The 19,637-nt window shown below is 35.8% G+C and overlaps 1 protein-coding gene across 2 annotated transcripts in view; it reads right to left on the reverse strand.

Annotated features, from left to right (window-relative positions):
- Positions 1-19,637, reverse strand: part of Ets98b (DNA-binding protein Ets98B) — a 47,220-nt gene that overhangs the window by 17,017 nt on the left and 10,566 nt on the right. The window lies entirely within an intron of this gene.

Raw genomic sequence — 19,637 nt, forward strand, 5'->3', positions numbered from 1 at the left:
TTATACTTCTATTTTCATCCATTTTTCTGCCAATTTAGTTAATGAAGAAATATAAAGAGACACCTACATTTTAATGTACATACACAAACATCTTTGTCTTTGCTATATAAATTCCACCCAGCAATTAACCGAGCCATTCTACTATACTTGATACTCTTGTTAATTACCTCTCCTGTGCGACCACTCGACTCGATAATGTTGTTAATGTGAGACGTAAAGAGGCAAAGAGGCGCAACACGTCTCGAAATCCTGAAACTTCTTTCTGTGCATTTTTCGAATTTACAATAATCACTGCGCATGCGGAATGCAACTTTATATTATATTCGGAACATTTTACGGAGCAAATAACAACTTCGATATTCTTCCTACGGGGAAAAGTCGACTTCAAATTGGCCGGTGGATCTGTTATTAAAATGTCACGTCGTGGAAGCGGGACACGCACCTTGTACACAGATCGAGATATATATACACGTATATGTCTTTATTCGCATCATCGCGTCGTTTTACGAGCCGGGATATTTACGACAAGAATTTCCTCCCGAATTACCATCATTGTGACAAGACGCGATACCGCGCGACCGGTATTCTTTCCACCTTTTGCCGGGCATTCCGTTCGTTCGTCGTGCAATTAATTCCACTAACGCTAAATGCGGCAAACTGATGTCAGCCGCCTCAACCTGAACGCGAGAATCGCGGCTCGCGTGCGTCATACGCGCTGAATTACTCTACAAACCTCATTTCCAGTTCGTCGCCCATTCAAACTCGTCTCGGTCCGAAGAACGCGCAGCGTACGCGCTTTCGGCCATTAAAGCTAAATGCGTTAATATAGAAGTATATAAATGCGAGCGTAAAAATGCAGACTTTTGTTTCTCGCGAGGAAAAAATTAATTAATTAGTTTGAAAGATGTAATTGGGGAATATTTCTCGATCTAATTAGAAGTTTAATTGTCGAGAAGAAGATACCTCAGAATATGTTATAATTGTTAATAGTATCATAAAGAAATAAGATGAAGAGCTATCTTTGATATTGCTTAAAGGAAGATAAAATATCGCCACTCGCAGTTTACAAAATTAAGACGAGAGCAGATAAAATTATTTAATTAAGAAAACTTTCTTCTTTCAATGAATTTTTCAAAGGGAACCGATAGTCCGTTTATACGGATTACATAACGAGAACGATTATTAAAAATAATATGAAAGAAATAATACGATAGAGAGAGACATACGGAGTATTTATCACGAATAAATTAAAGTACGAGCGGCTAGATAAGAATAAGATTCTTCGCATATTCTCATTCAGTTTCGATATTCCACAATGTGTATACATTTTTTTATACATATATCATTCTCCTCGTTTATCAACATATATATATATTTCGCTTTTTTTAAGCGACATGTAAAATATTCGTCGCGGCCGCGAAGAAACCGGCCAAAAATCCATCACTATCAATCGCGTAACAAGTCCTCGACTGTGAAGGATTACTCACTTATTCTCCGAACGAAGATGCGGGAAGTATTGTATATTTTTCTTCTCTCTCTTGCAATTATCCGCGACTGATTTCTATACATTATTAGTGCAACGAAGACGCTACTATGCGCCGCGTCATTTACATATTTTTATTCTCTTGGCCGCGGATTAGTCGACACGTGTCTATACCGCCATGACATCACAGCAAATTAAAATAGTATCGCAACATCTCAAGATAAACAATACAAATGAGTATTAGGTTTTTCCACTTCAATTCTTTATTTTTCATTCGCCTCGCACGCATCGTAATTATATCTTTCTACTTAAACATCTTAGATTATATCGCCGTCATACGTTAATTAAATGTTGAAGCGATTATTTTAGATAACACATACATATTTCACCTCATGTTCGTTATTTTTTTTATCTAATCGCGACGTGCGTGTGGTTTTTCTATAAATTTTTTCCATAATCAACTCTAAATCTTATTCGTTTTGTTTTAAATTATTTATTGTGTCTTTTGTGCTTTTTATGTCGTATAATCGATGCTCCGCAGCTGTATCGTGGAAATCTCACGTGAAACGTTGTTACTTTAATTACAGCATGTACTCCAAGGCCATGGCAGAGATATTCAATTCCAGTAAAAAAAAGCCCCTATCGGTTATTACAAATTAAGTGTAATCTCAACGCGAAGAATAATTCTTTGCGATGTGTGCGGTCGCGCGGTTATTCGCGTAATCAATTATCTCTCTGCCGCGCGAGTAATGAATAAGTAAGAAAAATAATAGCGCTCGCTCGCTTAACTTATAGCTGGTCGTAGCGTTTCGCAGGCATCCTTATGTACGTATCTTTTACAATTCGATTGAATAATTAAAAACTCTTATACTTACAAAACAAAGGATACTAATTAAATCTCTAATTATTTAATTCACATTCTTTTCGTAATATCGATTATTTATACCACGTAATTTTATCTTATTAACTATATATAATATAGTTATAATTATATAGTTATAATTATAATTATATTATATTATAATCTATCTTATTCATTATAATATTAACTATAATAAATCGAGACAATACATTTTTTTAGAACTCTTGAAAATTTTAACATACGTAACTTTGATTGTAACAAAATTGTAATACGTTATATAACTATTACATAATGAGATACATTTAAAAAATAACTCACTTTTGCAATTTTAAACAAATTTTTTAAAATTGTGATATGATGGGATTTGAAAGCTGATAATCGCATTTAATGTCAAGAAAGATACATAAAATGATTATTATCTTTTTAGTGTTCTCTTTTGTTTGTTGATAAACTGCATAATAATGACAATAAAAAATTATTCTAATCAATATATACCGCGAGATAAAAGTGTAGCTGGTGTCCGCGTAGCATTTGAGAATGGAAATTACGTGCGATCTGACGGTAATCCGCGACCTGCGGAAACGCAGCGAGATGCAGTGAACTATCAGGCAGGCAACTCCTGATGGCTACTTTATTATCACATGGTAGGTAAACGACGATATCGCGGACACTAATGACTAAACGGTCGCTGGTCGCATTTCCCTTATTCTCGCGATTTTCTTCCGTACGTCGTTAAGTTCACGCTTTATCTCGGGATAACAGTTACGATTCCCTCGTCACACGGAATTCTTACGGCGCTCTTAGGCACTCTATAACGAAACTACCACGTTACTAGTCCGGAAATAAAGTCTCATCGAATATCTCGAAATATTCGAAAAGATTTTCGAATTTTAAGACTGCGCGTTGGGAAGTTTCTCTCTCTTGCCTTTCTCTCTCATGTTTCGCAAAATGAATCTTAATAGCAAAACTCCGTGAATTTGGTCTTCGTTGTAAAATTTTGCCATCTTATGAGAATCTGATATCTTGGAATATCTTTAAATATTTGGAAAGAATCATTCATGCGATCAGTAGTACAGATTTCATGTCTTATTTATAGCATTTTCCAACGATAAGACAAGAGAGAGGGAGCGAAAAGACGAGTGAAAAAATCGAAAAAAAAAAACGAAAGATCGAGTGAGAAGATCAAGAATGGCCAGCAAGGCAAGACAAATAAATAGGCAGCCGCGATAGCGTAAATAGTAACATAATATCGCATAATGGGGGCATAACGCGCCACGGTAATGCCGTCGGTGCATCACCATGAAGAAGTTATGGCAGGTCGGCCTTTGTCCGGCGCGAGCGAGCTTTAAAGTAGCATTATTAAAGCGCCTTAACTCGCAGATCCCCCAACAGGATCGTGTCCTTAGAGCGCTGCTCTGTCCGTGGATAGCCGCGCGAGGATCGTAAATTCGCGTCCGGGACCCGGACTGCGGGTCCCCTGGCTACCTGGATCACTCTCGTAGCTTCATCCGAGAGAGGACTGCAGATCTCGAACAACACATTTATCTCGCGAGATAAATTCGCAAATGTCGGTTCACGTGTTCTGTTCACTCCTCTATCTCTCATCTTTCTTTCTTTCCGGGGAGAATAGGGAGAGTTTACATTCACTTAATAGATCTATTCGTTTCAGTTACACTTCTTGTCTCTACTTTGTTTTTGCCCTTTTAATGCTTCCCAATCCATTTTACTTTCTAAATGCAAAAGTGCAATAAAGCGTCTTAATTAACAAGCTTAACACAATGATGCTAAAAATAAAATTTCTTACAAATCCCTATTTACTCTCTGTAACAATATTATCTTTAAGAAATAGTATCTTAATATATTATATCTTCTTATATCTTGATTATTATCTCTTTTTTTATAAAAATTTTATATAAAATTATAAATATTTTTAACACATAATTGGAAAATATAATCTTAAATTATGAATGTCCTGTCAATGAACATCGAATGCATAAATGCAAAAATATTAGAGGTCACGCGCCTAATCGATAATCAAAGAAATGACACGCTGCGTCACGTGAGATTTACGCAACGACCGTACGTGATAATTTTATGAGAAATTCGCTGAAATCTCTCCTGCGCGGCTCTCACGACTGCTAATCGACTCTCGTTAATAATTGCCTCATTATTGCGCATCGTTGCACCGTCCGATATATCGACGGTGTACGCTATTAATAACACTTTACCGCCCACGCATCGCCCTTGCCGAGACTATAATGTCTTACGTTATGTACACATGTGCATTCAAGTTTGCCTGTGCATTTGCACACATGTTGCGCGGCATTAGAAATCGCGAAAAATTTACGCCGTGTTTCGCGAAATTCTACGTAATTTGACGTAACAACGTACAAAATATTTAGAGTATTAAATTTTTAGGAAATTTAGTGAACTCTCTAAAGCTATTTTTGTAAAAAAATTCAATAAACTAAAGCTTTTTTGTAATTAAATTTAAACTTGTCATATTCGTTAAAATATATATTTTTTGTAAAAATTGTAGCATATAGGAAGAGAAAATTTTTATTCCAATTTTTACATTTGAAAGCTTTGAAGAAATACTTAGATTTATACTTGAAATATCTCGAGAAATTATTTCGCTTTTTTTTTTTAATTTACGCATTATTTAAAAAAAATATTTATATACAATGGATATCAGAAATGCGATCAAATATCTCCGTCAAATTTAAAGATGTATAAAAATGTTTAGAATAAAAGAGTAATTCAGGTGGCATTGAAAGACGAATGTTATGCAAAGCAATTTTTTTTCTCCTCAAGGTTATTTTTTTAGAATTATCGCTACTTTCGCAACATTCTTTTTAGACTGGGTTATATTTTATTTCTCGTTTTAATAGATTTAAAAATTATTTATAGCTAATTTAATATTTTACGATGCAAATATTACACATATACAAGACATATATATATATATATATATATATATATATATCGTACAGAATATTTTGACAATGAATTAGCTAGTTTCAAATTGATAAATATATGTACATTAATAATTCATTCTCATATAGATTTTTATTGTGTTAAACTAATCTAAAGAAACTAATCTAAGAAAAATTATGTTTGTACATTAGAAGTACGACAATGGATATAAAGTATATGCATGCGTGCGATGTAGAATAAAAAATTAAACTGACCAAAATAACAGCGATTTTAATTTTTGTCACAAATATCAATTAATTTTATATAATGATTAATGTAAATATAAAAATTCATAATCATTTTGTCCATGTGCATCGTAGAAAAGTGATTTAGCGAAAGAGACTGCTCTGTCTTATTTAGTGATAAATACATCATTATTTAACGATGGTACGCTTCCGTGTTCGAAGAGGCCCCTTGTCATATATGGCGCAGGACCTTGTGTTGCTTTTAGATTAGTCACGTGCCAGGCACTTCAGCTATAGTTTAATTCGATATGGACCGCTTTTCGAGTGTCGCAAGATCGATCGGTGTAAAAAAATCAACGACGCAAAATATTTGAGTTACTTATTGAACTAAAGAGCCAAGAAAAGGCAAATTCGTTTCGAAATTGTGATCTTATCTTTTCGTTCAAATATTATAAGAGAGAGACAATTAATTTTTTCTATAGTTAAATATATGATCTCTCCATTATAATATACTATTATATAACTTAAACTGAAGATAATTAATTTTTAATTGCATGTATAAAACATTATTTATAACTAACGGATAGATATATTTTTGCCTTTTCAATTAATAACGTATTAAATATTAATAAAATTTTAAACATTGCAAACACTGATATAAATAACAACAGCAATATAACACGAATAAAAAAAATTAAATATATAATTAATGTGATTATATGCAAAGAAAGAGGATAAATTAAATTTAATAAGTTTTTTTAGATTAATTAAACATTGACACAACGATAAAAACTACACTCTAGCATATATAAATAGAATCATCATCGGAAAAAAAACATCGCGAAAGAAAAAGAAAAGTATTTCGTTAAAGTTAAATATGGAAGATAAATATATCATCAATTACAGATATTTATATCCTAAGACTTTTTTGTTGGCAAATGTTTTTCTTATTTTTTTCGTGTTTATTCGCACATCTCACGATAATATATTCTCTAACGTTTCTGATATACTCGCTTATTGGCGAATTATATAAGTGTGTTTCACACTTCGATCGCAGATATCGGCGCCGAAGGGTCGCCGTCGAATAGTTGTGCGACTTTTTGTCGTCGAGAATTACATCGACGCAGCTCTCCTCCCTTCTTTCCCCGTCCCCTTTCGCGCTCGCGGGCGAAACGAGGACGACGATAGGAAGTAACTCGTCATACAAGACCACGATTTGGAAAACCCGAAGTGACCGACCTTGAGACTGTCGGTCCACTCTGGCAGCATGAGGAGAGAGGAACGACCACTTCTTCTCGACACGCGGAGAGACACAAGGAGAGAATACCTGCATCTCATGAAAGGGGGAACGGTGAAGAAAAAGACGGAGAAAAAAAAGAGAGAGGAAGAGAACGGAGGGAACGAGAGGCGTTACATCTCCAGTTGTAAGACGACTGTGAATAGCTCGATGAGTGAATATAATCCGTCAATAACAAGTATAAAGAGAAGGGGCAAAAGAGAGGAGAGATAGGATGCGTTGCAACTTCTATCGACAGAATACATTATGAATTTTATACATGTACGTATTACGAATAAAAATATCATAAAAATCAGTCATAATTAATCGATTAAATCGTATGAATTGAAGTGTTTTAAAATTGTAAAAATAAGAAGAATAGATAGAAATTAAATTTTTTATGTATACATTTAAAAAATGTAAAATTTATTACAAAAGATAGAAAGTATATCTGACAAACTAAACTGCAATGTAAAATAAAGGCGATAATATAAGATTATTTCATTAAAATTGCCTCGGTAATTTTTGAAGCTTTAAAATAGCTAAAACATATCGTGTCTATTTAAATAGAAGTCCATCAAATTAAAATACTTGACAATGTTTTCTGATGGCTTAACAGGCGATACATGTATACTTTCCTCCCTCTCTCTCTTTTTCGCGAACGAATGGCATTCCAGACGCACGTATGTTTGCTTCCGCACGCGCTGCGACGCCGATCAGACCGTTATGACATAATTTATTCGTTAATAAGCGGCGATCTCGCGAAGCGAAGCGAGAACGAGCAGCCCCGAGGGGCGAATATCCACGCTGCACGAAGTAACGACGGTAATGACGATAATTACGGGAGTCCCTCCGAGAGTCCCCACGCTTCATCGCGATGGACGCGAGGCGCAACGGTACATCGGCTGCGCGAAGCAGTCCGGAAATGCAGCTCATGTTCCTCCTTGATCGTATCAAACATATACGACATGATGGTCGCGCGATAAATATGTTTTTCTCGCGATAAAAGTGACTATTATATGCTTCTAGACTTTATGTACGTATATAATATTATCTACAAAGATATTGTAAAATCTAAAAATACGTGAAGATTAAAGCTTAAGAAAATTATGTAAAGCAGTGAAAATTATTTCATTCGTTTTGAGATATTTCAATTTATAAAATTCATATCTATATCACTTTTTCTACATTTTTATTTATTAATTATTCGCGTGCATCAATTAATGAAATAAAAATAAGGTTCAATTGTTCGTTGAAAACATGCAATGATAAATTCTCTCAGGAATAACTTTTTCGTAATAATTATACGTTTGTTTGATACGTATCATAAAATGATAACCTTATGCAAAAAATCAAAATAACATCGACTTGTAACCACGACAAATGAGATGATTCTTCTTCCCGAAAAGAAAGCTAGTGTGAAGATGCATCTATCGAGTCGCGTTTTATAACTGCCATGCCAGCAACATTCGCGGCATATCTTATGCGCACGGTGACTTATGTTTAATTCAGCGACGCGAAGCGTATGTTCGCATATGCGGAGGAACCGAGCAAGATCGAGCGTAGATTGGTCGGGTCGAGAGAGTGAATCCGGTGCACACAGTCTCCGAAAAAAAAAAACGAATGAAAAATACAGAAGCGCGTAACGAGTTAAAAATAAAACGGCGACGATAATTTACAAGTGATATTCCTCGAGTTCCTAATCGCCCGTCGGCGTTAATAGCTGTCAAGCCAGTTTTCCATCTCTATCTACGATATCGAATATGTGGGAATGTTGAAACGATAAGAAAGAATATATATATTCAATTTATCCGTCGTCTATCTGAACATTTTTTAACCAAACATCCATTTCTTTCTGACTTTATGTTCGAACGAGGAACATTATTCGCGACATCAAGTAAGAAAAGACGAGGGCGATATAGAGAGCAAAAAGAGCAATCGAATAAGAACATATATAAACGACACATTGCTTCTTGGAAGCCTGGAAAGCCTCTCTGCGTAGGAGTTACGCAGTTTTCTCGCCCACAAACGCATGTAACCGTACTATTGTCATACTCTCGTTCAGAGCGGATTATATCATGCATACAGTACACCTACAACGAAGCAAAGGACGTATATATTTTCTCAAGTTTATCTCTTTGTCGACGTAAAAAAAGAAGAATGAGTTCAAATTAGAACGAAAAATTGTACTAATTATAAACTTGCGCTGCGTTTAATCGGAAAAATTAATTGTGAGAAATCGAAACAAAGAGGAGTGGTAAAACTCTCGAAAGATAAGTATTAAACATAAATCGAAACGCGTATGATTATCGGAAAAAAATTCATGATATCCTTCTCAGTCTCAGCAAAAAATCATTTAATTCCTCTTCCATTTTAATAATATTGCAAAGCATAATATCTTTTCGAACAATCATAAAATTTCTCCCCTTTAGAAGATTATACTAGAGTACTTTGCTTTGAGGGTCTCGAAAGTGAAATTATGAGATAAGATAGATCGAGAACACAATTTTCTCTCCTCAATGCGAGCGCCATTTTCTCATAACGATCCCGAAATTTCGCATCCTTTATATTATATATGTAACGAACGCGTTATCCTTTCCCAGGATAGCGTAACGAGAACATTCTCTTCGGCGGTGATAGCGAGAAACGCCCGCGCGTACGAGCGACGCGGGGGCGAGCGAGTCGCGAAAAAAGCGCGACGTCGATGCGATGCTTCCCGCTGAAGACATAACATCGCCATGTTTACGGCGCGCATAGCGACACGACAATTCACATCCCCGAGAATGCTGGACCGTTTTATCCATGTTATTCGCGAAATGACAACGCGACGCGAAACCAACGAGCTTTTGCTCCGTCGCGAAAAATGCGATGCTTCTTTTCTCTGGAAAACTCGTGTCGTTCTTATCGTCTCGCGGAGTATAAAATGTACCGCCACGTGAGATTTGCTATGCGTTTCTTACAATGGTACATGGACGCAGATTTGAAACACGCGATCTACCGGTTTCCGTTATCATTCTTGTTAATTAAAAATTCTGGCTTCTGATATCGCTCGGTCGAGGTATCTATCAAGGTCCGTTTCTAAGTGTCCGTTTCTAAGTCTCCTTTAATGGAGCGTGAATTTTGCGAGCGCGTAAAAGACGCGGGCGAATTCCGCTGACGCAAAAGCGAGAATTCGCGACGAAAAAACTCCAAGGGGAGACAAGGCGGGCGTTCCTGGAACGTGGTGGTACGTGGGGCGGACAGCTATTCTCGATGGAGCAATACTCTCTCCCGCACGACGACGATTGTCCTCGGTATACCCGTGGCATTATAATGGATTCGAGAGCTAAGGGCACGTATTGAGATATCAGTACGCGGCCGTGCACCAGGTAATGGCCTCTCGTTCCGAGAACTCGCCACCGTGTGTTCGCGCCAGATAGGATACGCGTATGTCGCCATCGTTTTTCTCCTCTCTCCCCGCGACCCCGCCATTTTTTCACCGTCCACATCCTTCCTTTCGAATTTTCAAATATGACCGGAGGTAGAATGCATATATGAAAATATCGAAATGAAATTACTCCTTGTGTGTCCTTTTCTTAAGCTTTATATTGATCTTTTTAGAGAAAGTAAATCTCTCTCATAAGGAAAAAGAAAATTACACCAAACTTTATCTTCAAAAAAAGTATGAATAATAATAATCTCAAAGTATAAAAGTTAATAGTTTTTGTTGCGTTTTTGGAGTAACATTATTTGATAAAATTATTTCTTAACGTTCTATGATGTTTGAGTTTAAATTTCAGTCATTTTTACTTTCGTTCATTCTCAGATTCGTCTTTAATTTATAAAGGGATACGTTCTAATTTCATGGATTGTACAGTGAACAATTTAACTTTATTCTACGAAATGTACAGTTGGAAGTTATTGCTGATTGAATATATCCCGTTAGAAACCGTTCGCTTTAAAGCCGCTTACTTTTTACAGCGTTCAAGCGTTTAAGGTAATAATAATTATCTCAAAGAGAGATAAATAAAAAAAGTTGCAAAGTAAAAATAATATGAATAATGAATAATGCTAACACACATGCACACAGTTATTCTTCAATTCTCGCGTCTGAATAAGAGACGCGCTTCCCCTTGCATTGGTGATCGTGCATGGCATCGTATATACGATAAAATCGCTATAATCACGCACACATACACACATATTTCCCTTCATTCTTTCGACGTCCATTAAAAAAGAAAAAAACGGTTGTTATTTGCGCATGCTGTTGACGCTTTAAGTGTTCCCCACAAAACTCTCCTGTTTGCGCGAAACCATTTCTTTCTGCTACGTTATGCATTTCCGAGTGAATGGAGCTCGTCAAAGTCAGACGGCCGCGTCGCGCGCGGGAGATACCGTTGCACGTGAATGCGCCGCGCTGGTTCACGCATAACTTTGTACGACGAAGTTTCATTCTTTGCGGCGTCGACGAGTCTGGCGTGCATTAGCGTGCCTTGTGCAATACGTGTGTGTGCGTAATATTAGAAATCGTAATTTTCCTCCACCCTCATGTTATACATATTGCTATACGTATTGTGAGCGTTCGCGAAGAGCGCATTGATTTCCGTTCAAAAAGAAAAGAAACAAATAACGTCATTGCCGTTCCACAATAATGGCATATATCATTGCGATCGTTGCGAATGCTCATCCTTGATTGGCTCAACTTTTACACGAAACGTTTCTTTTTCTTTGCTTTCCGAAATCTGACGTAATAATATGATATATCGTTATGTTTTGAATAACGCTTTGCAAGGAACAAGGATTTATTTCGCGTACTTGGCGTCTTTCGATTAGCCGTGTCCGTCGTAACTCGTCGCTCTCGAGTTTAAGCGTTTGTTCCATTCGCACCGCAAATCGCAGAGGCATGGCGTACCTGAATTTTCTGATATCGACGTGTGTACGATGCTCGTAAAGAGGCAGACCGGGACGGTAAAGAGCAGCGAGAGGAGAAATGGAAAACGGTCACGAGCGTATACGCCGTCGAGTATCGTAAATCACTATCGACCTATTCTATTTAAATGAAACTCGTGTTCTCCCTCTCGGCGATGCCGTCTCGCGCTCTTGTTGCTTCTGCAAGCCCCGTCGTATCTTAAGAGATCTTCTTTTGCTTACGCGGAATCGCATTATTAATGAGAAATACCGAAAATATATACTTCCATAGTCTATTCTAGCTTGCGTAAATATTTATCGCGCAGATATTTAATACGATTAGTGCAATGAATAATAATGTTTTGCTGCTTCTGTATTTATTATACACCCTCGTTTTAAAATCATCTCTCGTGAGTGTAGCTAAACTATTTTAAATATTGTATTATATTTTATATATAATTTAATATTATTATATTTTTGCTATAATTATTTCACCTTGTTTATAATTTTATTCGAATTTTATTGAATATTTTTAATTATGTAAAAAAAACTAATTGTAAGAAATTATATGAAAATTAATCATAACATGGCAGATGTGACATACATATAACGTTAAAGAGCCTTTGACTCTTTTTCGAATAATCATATCAAAGTGTCAAATAAAATTTGATTTTGAAGTATTGTCGATCGTCAATCGCTCGTCGTACCTACTCAGTCGGAGTGAGCAAGACAGAAAGAGAAAGAGAGAAAGAGAAGCATCGAAAACTCGTTCATTAAACGCGCGTAGTGGCTGCTCCGTATGTAGGCAACTCGCGGACAGAAGAAGCGGAGAAGCGGCCTAACGGTAAAAGTCACGTACCGAAGAAACTCGGTTGTGCCGCAGCGGTTGTGCCCGCGAGAGGATCACGTAGCTACGCGTAAATACCACGGCGTACGCACAGCGTAACCGAGGCGAATCGGCGGAAAGCGCGATTACGCCTCTCTAAGCCTCCACCAAGGGAGCCGCGAATTAAGACCCCCTAAGAAAATTTCTTTTCTACGCGTATGGGGAGTCACAAAACGGGACTGGGAATTAAACGCGAATATAAAGGAGATTAATGAAACGCTTGTGATATCCTCCGATTTGAAGAGAGTTTTCAATGAAGTTTTAATTGTCATTATATAATTTAAATTCTACATAATGTAATTTATAAAATAATATGTTCTTTTTTATTTAAATGAAACATGAAAAAATATATATATGTACTTTTATTGATGATACTTGTGAAATGATCAGTGCACTCTGAGGAATTTACGGCTTTCTAAACAGCGAATGTGTGAACGTATAATGATTTATAACAGTGATTTGCAAATTATTGCATTTTCATAAATATTTATTGCATTTTCATAAGTATATACTATCATGTTGCAGAAAAATATATATCCATCATCCATCCATCAGCGCATTTGCACAAAAAGAAATTGGAATGAAAGAAAAACAAATTATTATGGGCGCAACTTTCAATAGAACGTATATATATAATAGAAGGTACTTTTCTCGGCGCAATAAAATAATAATGATAAAAGCTGCGAGGTGACAACGGATGAAATCGAACAAATGTCAAATGCCTCTTTATATCGATGAAAAATCAATCAAATTAAAAAAAAATCAAAGAAACATAAATATTATTAATTGCTACTTTATTTCTTCTGATAAAAATGGGACGTATGAAGAAAAAGATTCTCCTACAGAATATGTTTAGTATGCAATCAATTTAAAAGACTTTTCACGTAAGTTGTAATATTTATAGTCGTGATAATGTTTAAAATCGATGAATAAAGATAAGCAAAATGTGATAGATGAGAAACTTGCGTAAACATCGATCTACGCATAACGCTTTTCATATCTAGTCATGTTAATGACAATCAATTACTAGCAAAATTTGTTCGTTTGAAAAATGATGAGAATAACTCTCTTATAACAAGCTAAAAATTCTTAATGATCTCCAACACTGTGCGCAGATACACATGGTGCGTACGAAATGCAATTGGAATGCACGCAGCGATAATTGCACACCATAAAACGGCCATTTCTTTCATTGTTTCCTCTTTCAAAACGGCGCCGTGTATTTTCGATCGTCTTCCCAATGATCACGAAATCCAGTGTCGCTCTTGAATATCAGATGTACCATGTATGGAATAAAAAATGATGGTAAAGAATTTAATGATGTAATTATATGCTAAAATAAGCGAAAAAGTTTTAGTCAGCATGAGTACACAACTCAATTGCTATCGAGATAATGAACAATTTAATTTGACATCCATTAACACTATGAAAGTTAGTTTAAAAGATCTATCAAAGGAATGTTTTTATTACATGTAAAAAGATGAATGTTTAATTGCATCTTTGCATTTATTCGCAACTTTGTTAAATTGCATAGTCATGTTGATTAAACTTTTTTTTATTTCAACATATAATTGACATCATTAAATTTTTTGCCGTCATTTTTGATATACTCTGTATTATATATTTATAGTACGAATACTTGTTCGTTAATCCGCGTCTCTTTTTATTCATACAACAGCATGTCGCATGACGACGGTGACATGTCAGAGGAGAACGTGTACAGAACTTTCAATACATGATACGAAATAGCTACGTATCTTTCGTTTGACCGCGTCCTTGGACGTCCCATTTATCGTAAGCTAATAATACGGCGCTGGTAATTTATGAGATTGTAATTTATGCATCGTGTGTGGCGTGAGTATTTTAATATTTTATTCGCGAGTTTGCACGATAGAAATTTTATCGAAATCTTATTTAATATCTTATTTAATATATCTTATAGAGACCGAAAAATTTCTGTTTGCATCCTTAAATCGCGAAAGTATGCAAGATTTTTTTTCATTATCTTGTTTCGTCGATTTTTTCACGTTGCCATAGAAATATAGATCGGCCGAAAAGAAAAAATTAAAGCGAATTACTCAAGTACCGAGACACCGCGCACTAATAAAGCACACATTTCGGAAGACAGCTTTCGGCGCGAAAAGACTCGGTGGAGCTACTTCGCTTGAGCGACAAGACAAAGGATATCGAAGTGTAATGGTTGTCGTAAATTTTGCGAGTTAACACGCCAAGAATGAACTACAGCAAGGATTCTTAGAATCGCATTGTGCGATCTTACGTAATCGGAATTCATTGATCATAAATTATAAGGAAGTTAATCGACAATTCGTCAGCGAGTTCTTTCTTTCTTCACAACAAGACTCGACCAAAGTTTACAAAAAGGCACAGTTCATCGACGGTGATTCGATCACTCGACATTTATTTATTTGCACGACAGTGACGAATGAATTTGCGTGCGATAAATCATGGGAACTCACATTTTCCAGAGACGCTTTCTTTTCTTCTCTTCTTTTTTTTTTACCTCGTGCAACAACACGAGCAACAACACGAGTTCGCTTTCCTCGATGGGAACCGCGAGAGGAGATATCGAAGGGGACGATCGACCTTTCGCGAAAGCCGCCTTTCGAAAATCCAGCGCTCTCGCCTTGCCCTGCCCTGCCCTGCCATGCCTCGCTTCGAGGAGCTTCGACCTCGCTCGATTTACCTCGCGCAACGTAGGCAAACGCAACCCGGGAGAAAGAGCCGATTTACGTCAGTAACGGCCACCCACGTGCGCAGAACGCCGCCGAACGCTGATTAATGTCCTCGATTTCGTGCTCCGGATCGATCCTTAGATCGTAGATCGTAAGCGCCGACACGCAAACCCGACGTCGCTCTTGCGAGGGCCGTCTCGTTCGACACGGCTGAGGATTGCGCCACCTCGTCGTATCTCGCTCGCGTTGGCAAGCGACGACCTTTCATGTCCCTTAAGTACGGGAGAATGGAACCGCAACGGTGTCGCGTTGACTAACATAAGCTATTACATGCGAACCCTCCGACGCGTAAGAAACGCACCGAGATTTCATCCCGGAGCGACGGGAAAATGGTAGCTTTTCGTAGACAGGCCTGCATTAGCGCGTCACATTATCTCGAATAATAACGTTTTACATTGTTTTCGCGCGATACTTATAGATTGAGTATAACAAAGTTCGCATTCGCTGCGTCAATATTTCTCGAGCCATTTCAAACCCCAAAGTGCAAAGGTAATCGAAGGCTTAATAATTTATGGTACTCTAAAAATGTATTACGAATCAACTATTTGAAATTATCCCGTAAATCTTTGTTTTCAATCGGTTAACGATTGGCCTCTATAAAAAATTTAAATTATTAGTGGTTTTAATTAATTAGTGCGGTAAATTTATCCTTTCTTTCTTAACCAATCTCTCCTGTTTTACATATCTCTCCTGTTTGCATTATCTCGCCTTTTCCTCGTTGATTTCAGAGGCCATGACTGGCACAACTGCCTCTGAATCATTTTTAAATTCTGAAATGTATCTCCGTAATGTGTTGCCGAATATTGCGCAATGATTTTAAGACACGCACTTTTCAAAGTTGAATATCGCCCCTATATATATTTCTTGCTATTTATACATATTTTCTGCATGTTTTGCATTTATATTGCTAACCGTCTCCTCTTATTTTCGATAAACTTTACTGTAATTCTTCGAAAAAAAGATAAGTCGACAGATAATATTGAAATATTTAACAGTAAAAAATATTTAAAAATCTTTGACTTTAAATCTTTGACTTTGTAAATATAATTTCAGATTATCGAGAAAAATAAAAATGCAAATAATGATTGAAGCAGCTGCAAGAATGCAGAAATATGAAATTATATATCGGGATTTAAACGATTTTTTATTGAAAATAATGCGGATTCTCAGGCCGTTCGCAAAGTCGGGGCCACAAACGAGAGAAGACAAGAAGAGAAAGGTGAAAGGGCACACTAACAGAGGGCGAGATGCGATGTCGTAGTTCCAAGAAAACCAACAAGATCGCCTCGAATGTATCGATTTAATTCACCTCGCGAAAATGTTCCTCGCATCGAACATGCGTTTTACCTTTTCCGAGCAATGTACAATAAAACTAACATTTTTAATGTAATAAATATCTATATGAAAAAAATCTATAAAAGAAAAAGCTTAATTGTTGCATACATAATTTATTATGTTTTATTAATAAATCGAAAAACAGATAGATATGCAAATGACTTTTCATATATTATCCGTAAGTTTTCTCAAGCGTAACAACATACATGATACGAAGAAAGCCTTTGTAATTAATAAGTCTTTGTAGATAATAAGAATTATATTTATCGAATTTCGCGATGTAATTTCTTCAATTTCATTAGGGGCCATCTTATTCCGCAAAACATTATTTCTTTACCTTTACCTATAACATCGAAACCCAAACTTGAATTACATATTCGATCTCGGATAAATCTACATAAAAGATCTCGATCGCGCGGTATTAAAAATCAGAGCAGATCTTTCCGAGGCAATATATATGTATGTCCACAGAGATATGTGTTTATCTACAGCGAGTCTTGCGACGTCGAGAAGGAAAAAAAGCGGAGGGAAAAAAAGAAAGAGAAGAAGGAGCGTGGAAAGAAGTTGAAACCATAAAAATCGCGCAATGGAAACGAGTCTGGTGCAATTACTATCCGAGGCTGGCTCTCCTCGGACCAGGAACGAACGACCAACCACGCCCTCGCTAATGCGAACCCGCGAGACAGGATTTCGAATTGGCTCGGCAAGGACGCCTGCTATATACAATGCCGGCACAAAGACCAGCTACTGACAATTTTTTAATTACACCCTGTTTACGCGACCGCGGAACTCGATACGACGACGCGACATACCCGGTTCTATCGCCGACAATAAATTTCGCATGATATGGGCACGCGCTTTTCTACACGCACATTGGCAACCAAAAATTCTGGACAAAGGCTGTAAACGAGAAAGAAAGAGAGAGAGAGAAAGAGAGAGAAAAATTCAAGAACCAAGCGATAATATACGTGAAAATAAATAGAGATGCATAAAATAAAATAAAATATTATGCAATCTCAACACAACAGTTATGTATAATTATATTGCCGCGATAAAATCAAGATCAAAATCACAACAATATCGGTTATAAAGAACCGTACATTTCTATTTCATAAATATTGAAAAAATATGCAGCTGCTATTTATTTTAATATTAGAGAAAGAATTTCATGCATGAATATTTTTGCAAAAGACACGCGATGATGGACGCTTATCAATGAAACATAATTATCTATTATTTGGAAAGCAAAGTTCAACAGAAAGTCGTTAAAAATGTTGTTTAATTCGTATGTTAATTATTTTTTGTTTTTCGCGCATATCGTGAAAGATGAACTCGGATACACTTCTTCGTGAAGATCTCTCTCGCAAAACTTCTCTGTCTTTAATATCATTTGTTTTCAACTATGTGATAAATGGACTAAATGATAAATGGATTATTTTAAATTACTTTTAAAAATTTAAAAAATAATGATAAAAGATATAACAAACTAAAAATCATTTATATAATGCATAATATTAATAGTTGCCAAATTTATGCCATCAAATATCTATGTATATTTCATACAAACCTAACGCATACAAAAAAATATCGAGAAAGATCTCTATGTTAATTATATCTTTAAATTTTCTTTTATTTTTGGTATCTAAAAATTTTGATTGCCAATTAATTTATTATCGATAATTAAACAACATCTGAGGAATTGATTTTTATTATTACTAAAAAACATTTATGATAATATGTTATGCTAATATTAAATAACATTAACCAATATTTTCGAAAAAAAATATTATTCTGGATAAGATTACATAAAATTTTTTAATACGCTATCTCTTACATAAAGATAAATTTAGCTAAAAATAAAGTGAATACAGAGAATACAGAGATATAAAACTTTTAGAAAAAAAATTAACAATGATATATTATTCTATTAATATTGAATCATCAACCTCTCTAAAAAAAAATATAATCCTACACAAGAGATTGCATATATAAAATTTAATATATTCTTACATAATGATGGAAATATTTACGAATAAACTGGAAGAATAAATTTTTGGGGATATAAAAAATTTTAGAAAATATTCATGTATAATTTTATATCTCAAATTTTCAGATTTTAAGCCTAGTGATTTATTCCAAATAATCGATTCATCTGAATAAATCGAAGAGACATAAAACGAAACGACTGTTTAGCCGCTGAAGATTTTGTAAAATAGGTGAACAACGCTCGATTCGCACACAATAATACGGATGTCTTGTCCAAGCGACGCGTTTTGTGGAAGACGACAAACGGTGCTCGGTAAAAGTTGCGCCGCCAAGAAAACCGCGGACCGACAACGGGTTTCGCTTCTGTTTTTACCGCGAAATTTTCCATCACGTACTAACCGAGTGAATTTCTCGGTTCTCGTATCCAACTATCGACACTGCCTATAGTAGTGGTAAATTCGAAAGTTAGCCTTCCGTACGACCGACTCGCCGGCTCGTGTCTTTCCTCGATAGGGCCGTAACTATTTTGACGCGCGCTGTTTCTCGGGAGAATCGGACCTTATCACGACTCCTTTATTCATGCCTGTGACATTTTTACACATTTATTTATATGAAAACACGAATATCTTAAAATTATATTTTGCAAGAGATCAATCTGAGATTTAGCAATAAAACAAAATGCACACGTTTATAGCTGCGCGAACGAATCGCTTTTACTTTTATCTGTTTTTGAATTTAATTTTCTTACAGCATTGAAGAGGATGCAAGATTTCCGGTGTAATAATATTGAGTCACATTCTTCTTTATGTGATTTTTAATGATGAATGCGGTGAACGATGTGAATCATTATTGTTCCGGAAAATTGATATAGTATAAACTTGTGCAAACAAATTGAAAATGATAAACCAAAAAAAAACTTTAAAACCGTCTAATGTTAGAAAAAATAATCGATGATTTTATTTAAAAAATTAACTGCTTGTAAAAATAATTATATTAAGATCTATTTAA

Source organism: Camponotus vicinus, unplaced genomic scaffold (assembly GCF_025532165.1).
Source record: "Camponotus vicinus isolate PSW18456_S1 unplaced genomic scaffold, iyCamVici1.0 SCAF_3, whole genome shotgun sequence".
Taxonomy (NCBI): Eukaryota; Metazoa; Arthropoda; class Insecta; order Hymenoptera; family Formicidae; genus Camponotus; species Camponotus vicinus.